Source organism: Peromyscus leucopus, chromosome 10, assembly GCF_004664715.2.
Source record: "Peromyscus leucopus breed LL Stock chromosome 10, UCI_PerLeu_2.1, whole genome shotgun sequence".
Taxonomy (NCBI): Eukaryota; Metazoa; Chordata; class Mammalia; order Rodentia; family Cricetidae; genus Peromyscus; species Peromyscus leucopus.
In genome coordinates, this window is record NC_051071.1 from 91,583,382 (window position 1) to 91,594,773 (window position 11,392).

The 11,392-nt window shown below is 44.7% G+C and overlaps 1 protein-coding gene across 2 annotated transcripts in view; it reads right to left on the minus strand.

Annotated features, from left to right (window-relative positions):
* Positions 1 to 1,001, minus strand: part of Hfm1 (helicase for meiosis 1) — an 89,164-nt gene extending 88,163 nt beyond the window's left edge. Inside the window, exon 1 of one of the 2 annotated variants that reach the window (XM_037209270.1) lies at positions 786 to 1,001. The gene's annotated coding sequence lies outside the window, so the exon portion shown is untranslated. The other variant, XM_028867366.2, reaches the window with a different exon arrangement.
* Positions 1,002 to 11,392: the final 10,391 nt, after the last annotated feature.

Below are 11,392 nucleotides of genomic sequence, written 5' to 3' on the forward strand. Positions count from 1 at the left end.
ACTCCGGGATAGCCTGGGCTAGCCGTGGGGAGCCTGTTACACACACACAACAGTGACTCGCAGGAAAGCACCGGTCAGGAAAGCAGCCCAGACCCGGGGCCAAGCACCAGATGACCACGGCCCCACAGGGACTGGAGAACCAGGTCGCCCGCCCGCCCGCCCGCCCGCCGCCCGCCTGTCGGCATCGCGTCCCCAGGGGAGGGAAAATGGACCTGGTGAGCTGGGAGGCGGCGCCCGCCCTGATCCCAGCACTCGGGAGGCAGAGGCGGGCGGATCTCTGTGAGTTCCGGGCCAGCCTGGGCTACAGAGTGAGTTCCGGGCCAGCCTGGGCTACAGAGCGAGTTCCGGGACAGGCTCCAAAACTACACAGAGAAACCCTGCCTCGAAACCCCGTCCCCCCCCCAAAAAAAAAGGGCTCAGCGGCTCCCGGTTAGCGGCTGACGCGGTGCACGTGGGGACCCCGGCCCCCTCACCCCGGGCCCCCAGGGCAGCTCCTCCTCAGGCCCCTCTGACAGGAACGCGGAGGAGCCGCGCGCCCTCGCCCGCCTGCCCAGCAGATGGCGCCCGGGCCAAGCCGCGCCGCCGGGCGGCCGCGCCCCCTCCCCGCCCGCCCGCGCCCCCTCCACACCCGCCCGCGCCCCCTCCACGCCCGCCCGCGCCCCCTCCCCGCCCGCCCGCGCCCCCTCCACGCCCGCCCGCGCCCCCTCCACACCCACCCGCGTCGCTCCCCGGTCCCCACGCCGATGCCGACGACGCGCGCCCAGGCCCAGGCCGCGGCCACTCACCGACCCTCACGCCGAGCGCCGATCCATCGATTGCAGACCCACCGATTGCCGATCCACCGATTGCCGATCCCCAGGCCTGCAAGCCCCGCTCAAACTCCAAGCGCTCCACCGCATCTGCACAGCCCAGGCTGCCATAGCATTCGCGCTGGGACCCCAACTTCTCATGACCTAAAAAGTATGTTAAGTGTCCGATTAAAACGACAACCATCAGGTCACCATTACCGTCACAACTTTACTTTTAAAAGTGGTGGCGCACGCCTGTAATCCCAGCACCTCGGGAGGCAGAGGCAGGTGGGTCTCTGTGAGTTCAAAACCAGCCTGGTCTACAGAGTGAGTTCCAGGACAGCCATAGTGAGATCCTGTCTCAAAAAAACAAAATCAATCAATCAATCAAATAAAAATTTAAAAAGTCGCAGTGCATTTGAATTGATTAAAGATGAATGACAAAGTCAAGAATGGTATGTTCTTACCCTGCAAACTCAATTACAAATGTAATTTACCTTTTTAAATGTCTTTAGCAAAGTTGTCCTCTGACCACTGGTAAGGGATATTTTCATAGGAAATCTTGCAGCTGGTAAAATATCAGCGATTCACTGACACTTTTCTCCCAGAGATATTTAGACTTTAAAAAAATTCCTCTTCCTCTGTCCACTAGGATCCACACAATTCTTCTGACTTACTCCTTTTTTTTTTCTTTTCTTTTCTTTACGACTCCACTGCTTAACAGCTATATAACCTATAACCTGAACCTTTTTTGGGAAAAAACTTGAACTTTGTCATCCTCAATGACATTAATTCCTAACTCATATTCTTGCAAAGATTCAATACATTAAAAAATGCTCAATAATATCAATTTCTTTCAACTCTCTTGGACTATAAAAATCAATCCTTGTAAGTTGAGAAACCTACTCATAACCTTTTTTTCTTTTCCCCAGATAGGGTTTCTCTATGTAGCCCAGGCTGTCCTGGAACTCACTCTGTAGACTAGGCCAGCCTTTAATTCAGAGATCCACCTGCCTCTGCCTCTGGAATGCTGTGATAAAAGGCATGTGCCATCATGCCTGGCCTGACTATTTCTTTTGAGTAAAAAACTTGACTCCATGGACAGTTCATAGTAGTTGGCACATCACGAGCTCCCCATAGATTAAACCTAAACATAGAAGAAAACATTGGAGAAAAATCTTCCTTTGATTTTGTTTGAGATGGGCCTGTCCTTAGCACTAATCAAGAGAAGAAGATATGATTTCCAGAAAGAACAGGGAAATTTAAAAGATGAATAATAGGCATCAGAACAAGACAATATTTTAGCTTCATGTAACAGGAGGGGTAAATTTCTACCAGGGGGAAAAATTAAATATGAGTACAATAGTCTTATGCAATATCATTCAGCAGTGAAACTTTTCTGAATCATTTCTAATCTATGTCTATTTTCTTGGTTACATAATTACTACATCTTAACAAGTATCCCTTGACTTGTACTTCATTCCATCATCCCTTTGGTATTTAAGGACCTACTAAATGTATAGGTAGCTTTGGGCTCCTCCATATAGAAATATGATAACTCTGAACTTTTCTCTACTCCCAAGAACCCCTTCTGTGGTAGTTTGAATATAAATGGCCCCCATTAATTTCATATAGAGTGACATTATTAGGAGGGGTGGTTTTGTTGGAGTGGGTGTGACCTTGTTGGAGGAAGTGTTACTGTGGGGGTGGGCTTTGAAGTTTCCTATGCTCAGAATACTGCCCAGTGTCTTCCTGTTGCCTGCAAGATGTAGGGCTGTCCGCTCTTCCTCCAGCACCACGTCTGTTGTGGAATATTTGTTTACACTATCAAATGTGTCTTTGCCAAGGTGCCTTCTGATTGGTTTAATAAAGAGTTGAATGGCCAATAGCTAAGTAGGAAGAGGTTAGATGGGACTTGCTTAGAAATATCATACATTGAGATATAGACAGAAGAACATAAGAAATTCCATGAAGATGCAAGTACAATACATTCGCCTGGAAGTCTTTCCAAGAAGAGAGGAGGGCAGTGGGAGATGCTATTACAACTAACATAATTCTCACTTATGATTTATGTTGAGTTACAATGTATTTAAGCATGAGTTATCTCATGTTTAATTTTGTCACAGCATGGAGAAAGTGCAGTGCCTAAAATAGCAGACATTTTAACATTTTGGGTGAGCCTTGGAGCACAGCTGAAGTTCTGTGTCCTTATCTTCGAGGAGTGTAAGTCTAGCACAAGGGAAGTAGACTATTTCTCTCTCAGACAGCTGCCAGCATTGGTCACCACCAGAGAAAGGAAAGAACTACGTTTGGAAAGGGTCTCTGCAAGTTCTGGCTGTCCATGGCTCACACCGGACCCAAGAACACAAGCTAGCTTCTTTGAGGAAGGCGTCTGGTACAGGCACACAAAACAAAGGCAGCTCAGGAATCCTAAGGAAGAAGCACTAGGAAGCTGCAGGCTTAGGAGACGGTAAGAGACGATGCAGTGTCAACGGTGGGCTTTCTTTCAGCTTCCGCTACTGAAACTTCCAAAGTCAAGTTCTGTGAAGAAGAAAACCACTGCCTCAGAAAACACTCCTGAAGCAAAGGCTGTGGTACAGGCAGATGAACGGTTACCATGACAACAGGCAGGTGATGAACGGTCACCGTGACAACAGGCAGGTGATGAACGGTCACCATGACGACAGGCAGGTGACGAACGGTCACCATGACGACAGGCAGGTGACGAACGGTCACATGACGACAGGCAGGTGACGAACAGTCACCATGACAACAGGCAGGTGATGAACGGTCACCGTGACAACAGGCAGGTGATGAATGGTCACATGACGACAGGCAGCTGATGAACGGTCACCATGATGACAGGCAGGTGATGAACGGTCACCGTGATAACAGGCGGGTGATGAACAGTCACCATGATGACAGGCAGGTGATGAACGGTCACATGACAACAGGCAGCTGATGAACGGTCACCGTCCATATTAGTTCATTTTGCCCTGCTGTGACCTTCGCAGACAACTTACAAGGATGAAGGGGCTACTGCGGCTGACGGTTTCAGAAGACCTTATGTACCAGCGGGGCAGGAAACAGACTGAGCTGTGATGGGGTAGAGATGGTCCACCCCAAAGACCCACACCCAGCGGTTTACTTCTTCCAGCTAGGAAACTTATCTCTCAAAGTTTCTAGAACCTCTCTAGAAGTCCCTCCATCTAAACCATGTGCCTCGGAAATATTATGCATTCAACCCTTAACATGGTGAGTGCAGTGCAGCTTAAAAAGTGGGACCTGTGAAATCAACCGGGGAGATGCCGCTGGCTTATGGAAGCAGATGCTATTTATGATGGACAGAAAGACAGGCTGCAGGAGTCAAGAGCACATCAAGCCCTTCCCCTGGGGGGTATCTGGAAACCTAGGGGTCCTGTCTTTGGGGATCAGCGCCAGAGAATTTAGGATTTCAACAAGTGAGGGGCATGGTTCCATAGTAATAGCTGGTTTCTTTGTCTCTGGTGAGCAAAAGACTTAACCCCACTGTTAACCGGCTTTATCTACTTCAGATCGGTGGCCTAGAAGACACCTTAGAATTCTTATAAATGGTGTGTGTACTTGCTGAGTGATGGGTAAGAAAGCAGATGTATTAAACCACAGCAGGGGAGGGAGAGGGGTTTGAACCGAATAGACAGAGAATGGGTTTGTACCCAAGCAGAAAGACTAACACAAGCCAAGGTAAGAATGGCCCTCAACACACCCCAAAGGACAGAGGAAGACTTCGAGGAAACTAAACATTCCACGTGAAATAAGTCCACAGATGTCCAGGGAAATGTAAAAGAGACTAGAAAATGTGAAAGCTCAATAATTCAATGTACATTAGGGGGAAAGTTGGCCAACCATGGTGAATGCCCTCAAATTATAGAGTATTATCAGTAATTTATTCATCAATATCCTGTTTTTGTAATTAATTGTACTCTTAAAATATCTTAGAAAAAATTACAACATTAACTGAAGAGAAGCTTTGCCATGTGGGGAAACGTGTGTTCACACTTCCTATTCTACTCACACAGGCAACTGAGAGCCTTCCAGTAAAACACTGTGGATCATAAGTCCCTGAGCAGGTTCGGACTAAAGTTAATTTGTTCTGCTGGCCGTGGTGGCACTTACTTTTGATCCCTGAACTCAGGTGGCAAAGGCAGGCTTGTCTCCAGAGTGGGCCCCAGGCCAGCCAGGACTGTACAGCAAGACCCTGTCTCAAGCGAAGAAAGATGGGCCTGAAGAGATGGCTCAGTGGAGAAGAGCACTGGCTATTCTTCCAGAGGACCTGGGTTCAATTCCCAGCACCCACATAGTGGCTCACAGCTGTCTGTAACTCCTGTCCCATGGGATCTGGCACCTTCACATAGACATACAGACAGGCAAAAAACTAATAAACATAAAATAAATCTTTAAAACAAACAAACAAAGCAAAATAAAGAAGTGACTTTGTTTCTTGTAAGCTACTCGGCTGAGTTTAAACATTTTATCCAGAGGTAAGTTAGGAAATAAATATTTGGTAATTGAAGCTGGGTAGTGGTGGCACACGCCTTTAATACTAGCGTGTGGGATGCAGAAGCAGGAGGATCTCTGTCAGTTTGAGGCTAGCCTGGTCTACAGGGCAAGTTCCAGGTCAGCCAAGGCTACACAGAGAAACCCTGTCTCAAAAAACAAAACAAAACAAAACAAAACAAAAAAGTTTAAAAAAATTTGAACAGATTTCCACTATACTTGCAACATCTGCTGTTATTTAGGGCAGATTTAAATATACAAAGTGCTTTTCTCCCTTGACTTTATTCCTAAGTGGCAGCTTTGCTCACCATACAAGTCATATGCAGATCACATAAAACATGTATGTGGCACAGCAGCCTCTGAAATTTGTTAATGTTTTATTTTCCACAGCCAGCCAGCCAAGCCACCATATGCTTTAAGTCTTCCCTTCCACGGAGACTGCTTTGCAGTCCTCAGTATAAAGCACCAGGTCATGGCTTCTTGGCCTCTGCAGCAAGGCTAAGAGCAGCGAGCTGCTGGGAAGTCAGGCTCCAAGAGGCAGGAGCTGTGACGCAAATGAGGAATGCACACCTCTGCAGGTCACACAAGGCTAAACAACCCTTCTCAAGCCACAAAACCAGTGTTTAGGCCTCCTTTATAAACAGCTTATCTTCCTAAATGAGGAGATTTCTCAGAACTTTCTTATCTACTTTCATTTCTGGATTCTAAAATGGAGTAAAAACTTAAGCCAGATAAATAACTAAAACTCCTTCATTATACTGCAAATTCTATAATAATTAATTTCTTTAAGATGAAAAAATTAGGACCTGGAGAGATAGCTCAATGGTTAAGAGCACTGGCTGCTCTTCCAAAGGACTCAGGCTTGATTCCCAGCACCCATGGGGTAGCTCACAACTGTCTATTACTCCAGTTCAGAGAGTCCTATGCCCTTTTCTGGCCTCTGCTGAAATGAGGCATGCACATGATGCACAGGTATACATGTAGACAAAAAGCCCATACACATAAAATATTAAAATAAAGTTATTATAAAGACTAAAAAGAGTAGTCATGGGCAGAGCCAGAAAACCACATTTTTTATCCAGTCCCAGCTCTTCCGTTGCTTCTCTCCTTGAGCAAAACTCAGCAGGTAATTCCCAGAGTGTTGCCTGGGTGAGTCGTTCTATAAGGACTGTTGGCAAACTACCATGGGAAAATAGGAAAGCTAGGCAGCCCAAGGCTTAAAGAATATCTGAAACCCAGGCTGGGAGGACAAAATCCAGCAGTATATAATACAGAGAAGGAAAGACTCAGGAAATAGCTGACTTCTTTCCAGTGTTCAAGGAGCTCTTGTAGCAGCATAAACATTCTTTGGCCATGCTTTCATAGGCATAATTTCTGAAAGCAGACCCAGAACCACTGAGTCAAAACCAAGGCTGAATGAGAAATAGATTGCAGCCCAGAAGAGTAATGAACAAGGCCTTTCTGTTTTTTAATCATAAAATTTATGGATAGATAATTTATGTACCTTAAACTATATCCATTTAAAAGTACAACTCAATGAATTACAACAGCTGTATATATTCAAGAAGTCACCACCTTAACAGAAAACACCACAGAGCATTTCCAGGACCCCTGAGATCTTCCTCCCCTTCAGTCAGTCGCCCTGTCTGCCTTGGGCCCCCAGCAACCCGTGATCTGCTTCTTATCCATGAGGAGCACTTTTTATTCTCTATCAGTGGGATCTGTGTCTTGGGTCTGGTTTCTTTCATTCTGTCTAGTTGTTTTCTGCTTCGTCCCTATTGTTTGTATACTGGCATCTCATTCCTCTGGATGACTGCTGTTCTGTGTTGTTCATTTTACTACTGCTGACCAGAACAGTCCTCGTGTGGATACACTGGTGTGTTTGTCCATTTACCGATAGGTATGTTTCCAGTTTGGGCTTATTATGAATAAAGCTGTAAAGGTTTCTTTTTAAAAAAATTTTTGCTCCATTTTTATTAATTTATTTTGTGCATGTGCGGGGCTGGGGGATGATGAACACATGTCCCTGAACGTGTATGAAGACAGATCAGAGAAGAGCTTGCAGGGCTCTGTTCTCTCCTTCTACCACCATGTGAGTCTGAGGGATTAAACTCAGATAAGTCAGACTCGATGGCAAGTGTCCATACCCACTAGTCATCACCCCAGCCCTCTGTGAAGGTATTTACATGCCCATATGTTTCCATTTTTCTTATGTTTATATTGGACTAGAATGAATGATTGTACAGTCGTGTGTGCTTTGCTTTTTAAGAAAGTTCTACATTGTTTTCCAAAGTGGTCGTGCCATTTTATATTCCTGACTCAAGTGTGAAACATTCCAGTTAATCTTCAGCCGTGTGGCGGTCTGAGTAAGAATAGCTCCCATGGGCTCATGCTTGCATGCTTAGTCCCTAGTTGATAAAGTGTTTGAGAAGGATTGAGAGGCGTGGCCTTGCTGGATGAGGTATTGCCGGGGAAGGGGGGTGGGGGGTGGAGGGGTGGGCTTTGAGGTTTCAAGAGCTCACGCGAGGCCCAGGATCAAAATTAATGGACTAACCCTCTGAAGCAACAAGCACACATACAACCCCCACCCCCCAATTAAATGCTTCCTTTGATAAGAGTTGCCTTGGTCATGGTGTGTCTGCACGGCAATAGAACAGTAACTAAGACAAACTAATAAACATTTCTTGTGTCAAGCTTTTTTTTTTTTTTCCAAGACAGTGTTTCTCTGTGTAGCTTTGCACCTGTAAGAGCTAGCTAAAAACAAGCCTAAGCTTTTGGCTGAGATTTCATAACTAATAAGAAGTCTCCATGTGGTTATTTGGGAGCTTGCAAGTGGGACAGAAAAATCCAGCTACAAAATAGCTTAGGCTTGTTTCTAACTAGCTCTAATAACTTAAATTAACTCATACTTTTTATTAATCTATCTTTGTGTTTTTTACCTCTATCCCATTTTGGGTGTTTAACTTGTTCCACATCTGGCTGGCTTCTCCACTCTTCTTCTTCCCAGCATCCTCTCTGCCCCCAAAATCCTGCCTAGCTATTGACCATTCAGCCTTTTATGAAACCAATCAGAGTGACACATATTCACAGTGTACAAAAAGATTATTCCATAACACACACACACACACACACACACACACACACACACACATTATATTTGAGACAGGGTCTCACTATGTAACCTTGGCTGACCTGGCCTGGAGAGTGTAGACCAGGCTGACCTCTAACTCACAGAGATCCCCTGACTCTGCCTCTCAAATGCTTTGATAGAGGCATGCACCATCACCCCCTTTTCTATATATTTGGTAAATTCCTTATACAATGGCGTCAATTTTGCTTCCAAAAAAATCATGTATGCTTTAGAAGAACTCACAGAAAACTCAGTTTTCTAAATTTCCCCACGTATTCAGCATTTTTCCTGCTCCTTATTTCTCCCCCATAGTCAAGGTTTTGTGCTTCTACTTGAGGTTTCCTTTACTAGTTCTTGTACCACAGGTTGGAAGAGAATTTTCCCTAGGGTTCATCAACTGAAAATACATTTATTCTAACCTCTTTTCAAATTATTATTATTATATTGCTGTTTTTTGAGACGGAGTTGCTCTGTAGCTAGCCTTGAATTCACTGTAATCCTGTCTCGGCCTCCAAAGCATTTTCTCTGGATATAGAGTTCTCAGGTTTTGTTCTATTAGCACTTTGAAGATGTTTGTGTTGGTCCATTTAATGTCAACTTGACACAGGCTAGAGTCATCTGAGAGGAGGGAACCTCAACTGAGAAAATGCCTCTACAAGATCCAGCTGTAAGGCATTTTCTGAATTAGTGATTGACGTGGGAGGGCCCAGCCCATGGTGGGTGGTTCCATCCTGGGCTGGTGGTCCCGGGTGCTATAAAAAAGCCAGCTGAGCAAGCCATGATGAGCAAAGCAGTAAGCACCACCCCTCCACGGCCTCTGCATCAGCTCCTGCCTCCAGGCTCCTGCCCTGCTTGAGTTCCTGTCCTGATTCCTTCAGTGATGAGCAGCAGTGTAGAAGTGTAAATAAACCCTTTCCTCCCCAGCTTGCTTTTTTTTATCACGGTGTCTCATCACAGCGATGGTAACCTTGACTAAGACTGTGTTAGTGTGTTATGTTGTGGCCACTGTGGTTTCTGACAAGAAATCTTTGATGTCTGAACCATGTTTGTTGCAGAATATCTGTATACTGTGTGAAGATGTGTTGCTGTGATTGGTGTAATAAAAAGCTGAATGGCCAATAGCTAGGCAGGAGAGATAGGCGGGACTTTCGGGCAGAGAGAGGAGGAGAGAAATGCCCTCAAGATGCAGAATGAGTTGGACACACAGAATGGGAGAAAGGTAAAAACCAAATGGTAGAATATAGATTAATAAAAACATGGGTCAATTTAAGTTATAAGAGCCAGTGGGACAAGCCTAAGCTACAGACCAAGCTTTCATAATAAATAAGAAATCTCCATGTCATTGTTTGTGAGCTGACTGGCAGGATAGAAAAAAGACTTGTTACAATTGTTGCCTTATCCTGAATGTGTCTGTCTCCTCTGGGGTAAGAGATTCCTCTTTGGTTTTTAGCATTTTAGGCTTGGATTTCTCCAAGTTTATCCTGTCGGGCTCTACCAGACTTCAGAGTCTAACATTCCTCAGGTTTTCAAGCTGAGATGCTATCCATGTTGTTTCTTCACATCCATCTGCTGCTCTAGCTCTTCTTCCTCTGGAAACTCCCACTGATGTGTCTTTGACCTTTTGTTTTTGCCCAATAGATACAGCAATGGTCTAGTCATTTTTTTCTAGGTAAGACCCTGCCCTGGTTGGGCCTGGGCCACTATTGCCATCATTATCATCATCATCATCATCATCATCATCATCATCATCATCATCATCATTGCCAGCAGCACTGCCGTTTGGGGGCTGCCCTAGGATCTAACAATTTCTTAGTAGTCAGTGGGATACCTCCATATTCTCTCTTAATTTTTTGATACAGGTCTTCCTGGATAAGCCAGGCTGATGTCAAACTCACTATGTAGCCAAGACTGGTTTTGACCTCACTGTGTAGCCCAGCCTGGTTCAAATTCACGACAGTCCTCTGGCCTTAGGCCCTCAGACTCTGAATTTACAGGCATGTGTCACCACACTCAACTCTGATTTTCTTTATATTATCCACACCTCTTACAAAATTCAAACGTTTGCTTATTTACCCTAAAGATTTGATTTAGGATAGGATGAGACATGAAATTAAAGTTCTAGATTTATAAACCCTAGCTATTTAAAGAGAAATGGGAATTGTATTGATGTAACCAACCGTCTTATTAAATAAGAAACACAGAAACAATGTAAAAGAGAAAGCCGAGAGGTCAGAGCTCAGAGCTAAAATCTCACCCTTCCTCCTGCTGTCCCAGCTTCGTGAAAAGAGACCTACTTCCTGTCGGTTCGTTTTTTTATAGTATGTTGTTCTGCCTTCTCATTGGTTGTAAACCCAAACACATGACTGCCTCGTCACTGTCTGAATGTACAGCCCCCTAGGTCTTAAAGGCATATGTCTCCAATGCTGACTATATCCCTGAACACAGAGATCTTATGGGATTAAAGGCGTGTGCCACCACCGCCACACTCTTGCTATGGCTCTAATAGCTCTGACCCCCGGACAACTTTATTTATTAACATACAATCAAAATAATAATTCAGTACAATTAGATTACCACCACAGAATTGGGAATAAAAATTTTCTGAATTTTGTAAAATTCATTATTAGTGTCAGATATTAGTTTTCAAATTTTGAGAGTATTTTATAGCAAATGATTTATACATACCTCCAGTATAAATAAAGTTTATCTCAGTGGTGTGTGTGTGTGTGTGTGTGTGTGTACATATGTGGTACTGGGGATCAAACCCAGGACTTTGAGCAAGTGTTCTACATGGAACTATACTATATACCATACCCGGAGTAGCTATATATTGTTTTAACAATAGATGTAATCTATCTTACCGGTTCTGTTTACTCCTCTATCCTCCCCAAGTGACTATTGCCGAATAGTCACTAAGATCCACTTTCTCATCTTCCAT